This window comes from Solanum pennellii, chromosome 11 (assembly GCF_001406875.1).
Source record: "Solanum pennellii chromosome 11, SPENNV200".
In the NCBI taxonomy this organism is placed as follows: domain Eukaryota; kingdom Viridiplantae; phylum Streptophyta; class Magnoliopsida; order Solanales; family Solanaceae; genus Solanum; species Solanum pennellii.
In genome coordinates, this window is record NC_028647.1 from 49,033,680 (window position 1) to 49,037,457 (window position 3,778).

Here is a 3,778-nt window from a genome sequence, read left to right on the forward strand (position 1 = left end):
ATTTTAGCTTCTTAGAATACTCTTAGTTTAGTAATTTGATCATAGATGTTCTTGTGGTGATGACTTTCCTGATTTTGGGGAATAATAGATGTGAATTTTAGAAGTTATTGAATTGTCTTTTTATTAATGTGTTTAAGTCTTCCGCATTACTTTCTGTCGATATTAAATTGAAAGGTTAAGGTTTAGATTGATGGTTCGCTCACATAGGAGGGTAAGTGTGGGTGCCAGTCGCGGCTCGGTTTTGGGTCGTGACAAACTTGGTATCAGAGCATTAGGTTCGTTGGTCTCATCACACAAGAACGAGTCTAGTAGAGTCTTAAGGAACGGTAGGGGGACGCCTTTACTTTTCTTTGAGAGGCTATAGGACTTTAGGAAAATTCAATTCTTTCTTTCTTTCGTGCTATTACTTGAATCCAATTGGTATCTAGGTGATACAAATTGGTATCTGACCATCTTCACTCTATTTCGCAGATGGTTAGAACTAGAGCAACGACTACGCCAACACCAGCACCGGCGGAACAGGGTGCGTCTGAGCCAGCCGCTGGGGCTGTAGCTCGAGGAAGAGCAACGGCAAGAGGCCGTGGTAGAGGTCGTGGGAGGACGTCCTCTAGGGGAAGAGGACAAGCACCTGCCCCATCTGGTACTAGGGCGGTGACTCCTCCACCGACTGAGGAAGTAGTAATAGAGGGTGAGGAAGGGGAGAATGAACAAGTACAGAATGAGGGATTGCCACCCCAACCTACCCCAGAGATGATCAATCAGGTTCTGGCCTATCTTAGTGGGTTATCTGATCAAGGCCAGACACCTCCAGTGTTTTCTGCACCAACACCTCAGGTTCCGGAAGTACAACAGGCAACCGCTGCGGCTCCCCGCATGGATGCTCCATTAGAAATAGGCACGTTTCCTCGTTTGACTACAGGGCCTATAATGACAAGCGATCAGCATGAACTTTTCAGTAAGTTCTTGAAATTGAAACCTCCAGTCTTCAAGGGTGCTGAATCTGAGGATGCCTACGACTTTCTGGTTGATTGTCATGAGTTACTACATAAGATGGGTATAGTAGAACGGTTTGGTGTTGAGTTTGTGACTTATCAGTTTCAAGGGAACGCCAAAATGTGGTGGCGGTCACATGTTGAGTGTCAACCCGCACAGGCACCACCTATGACTTGGGCGTCATTCTCTAGCTTATTTATGGAGAAGTATATCCCCCGGACCTTGAGGGATAGGAGGAGAGATGAGTTCTTGAGCCTAGAGCAAGGCAGAATGACGGTCACTGCGTATGAGGCTAAGTTTCGTGCATTATCTAGGTATGCCACCCAGCTTTGCTTCAGTTCACAAGAGCGGATTCGCCGTTTTGTGAAAGGGTTGAGGTCAGATTTGCGGATTTCAGCCTTACAGGTAGCGGCTACAGCGAAATCCTTCCAGGAAGTGGTAGACTTCGTGATAGAGGTGGAGGGAGTGAAGCCAGATGACTTCACCATGGCATCGACATCTAAAAGGTTTCGAAAGGGAGGTGAGTTTAAGGGTTCTTACTCTAGAGGACAGGGTTCAGGAGGTTACTCAGTCCGACCAATTCAGTCTTCACTACAGACTGTAGTTGAGGGTCCACCTCAGACCGGTCAACATTTCTCTGAGGTTGGAGGTTATTCCCAGACCTCGTCATTCTCACAGAGACCTATGCTAGACTCCAGAGAATGTTATGGATGTGGGGAGACTGGACATATTAGGAGGAATTGTCCAAAACAGAGTTATAGACCCCCAATAGCTAGAGGTAGAGGTGGTCATGGTAGAGGCCGTTATTCTGGAGGGCGTGGTGGCCGAGGTAATGGTGGTCACCAAAACGGCCGGGGTGACGGACAAACTGGAGCTACTACAGCACCACATGGTAGGGGCAACGGGCAGACAGGTGATAGGGCCCACTGTTACGCTTTCCCTGGGCGGTCGGAAGCGGAGACATCAGATGCTGTTATCACAGGTAATCTTTTGGTTTGTGATTGCATGGCTTCTGTATTATTTGACCCTGGCTCCACATTTTCATATGTATCTTCCTCATTTGCTACTGGTCTTAATTTACATTGTGAATTGCTTGACATGCCTATTCGTGTTTCTACTCCGGTGGGTGAGTCTGTGATAGTCGAAAAGGTATATAGGTCTTGTCTGGTGACTTTTATGGGTAGCAATACTCGTGTAGACTTGGTTATCTTAGAAATGGTTGATTTCGATGTAATTCTGGGTATGACTTGGCTTTCTCCAAATTTTGCAATCTTAGATTGTAATGCTAAAACTGTAACGTTGGCCAAGCCTGGGACAGATCCGTTAGTATGGGAGGGTAACTACACTTCCACTCCAGTTCGTATCATCTCCTTTCTTCGTGCTAAGAAAATGGTTAGTAAAGGGTGTTTAGCGTTCTTGGCACACCTCAGGGATGATACTACCCAAGTACCTTCGATTGAGTCGGTTTCGGTAGTTCGTGAGTTTCTGGATGTGTTCCCTGCAGACCTTCCTGGTATGCCACCGGACAGGGATATTGACTTTTGCATTGATTTGGAGCCGGGTACTCGTCCCATTTCCATACCCCCTTATAGAATGGCTCCAGCAGAGTTAAGGGAGTTAAAGGCCCAACTTCAAGAATTGTTAGGGAAAGGCTTTATTAGACCGAGTGCATCCCCTTGGGGTGCTCCTGTTTTGTTTGTGAAGAAGAAAGATGGGAGTCTTCGGATGTGCATAGATTACCGGCAACTAAATAAAGTAACTGTTAAGAACAGGTATCCTCTTCCTCGCATTGATGACTTGTTCGATCAGTTACAAGGTGCTAGTGTCTTCTCTAAAATTGACTTGAGATCTGGTTATCATCAATTGAAAATACGGGCAGCAGATGTGCCAAAGACTGCTTTTCGAACCAGGTATGGGCATTATGAATTCTTGGTAATGTCCTTTGGACTAACGAATGCCCCTGCTGCTTTCATGAGCTTGATGAACGGGATTTTTAAGCCATATCTGGATCTCTTTGTGATCGTATTTATTGATGATATACTGATATACTCCAAGAGTAAGAAGGAACATGAGGAGCATTTGAGAATTGTGTTGGAAATGTTGAGGGAGAAAAAGCTTTATGCCAAATTCTCCAAGTGTGAGTTTTGGCTAGATTCAGTGTCCTTCTTGGGGCACGTGGTTTCTAAGGATGGAGTGATGGTGGATCCTTCTAAGATCGAAGTAGTGAAGAATTGGGTAAGACCTACTAATGTGTCAGAAATAAGAAGCTTTGTTGGTTTAGCCAGTTACTACCGTCGATTTGTCAAGGGATTCTCTTCTATTGCTTCCCAATTGACGAACTTGACTAAGCAGAATGTTCCATTTGTATGGTCGGATGAATGTGAGGAAAGCTTTCAGAAACTCAAGACCTTGCTGACTACTGCACCTATCCTTACCTTGCCAGTAGAGGGTAAGAACTTCATTGTGTATTGTGATGCATCCTATTCTGGTTTGGGTGCAGTGCTAATGCAAGAGAAGAATGTAATTGCTTATGCTTCGAGGCAATTAAAGGTGCATGAACGTAACTATCCGACCCATGATTTGGAATTGGCTGCGGTTGTGTTTGCATTAAAGCAATGGAGACATTATCTATATGGGGTCAAGTGTGAAGTCTATACGGATCATCGTAGCCTACAGTATGTCTTTACTCAGAGGGATTTGAATTTGAGACAGAGGAGGTGGATGGAACTACTGAAGGATTATGATGTTACCATCTTGTATCACCCAGGAAAGGCTAATGTTGTGG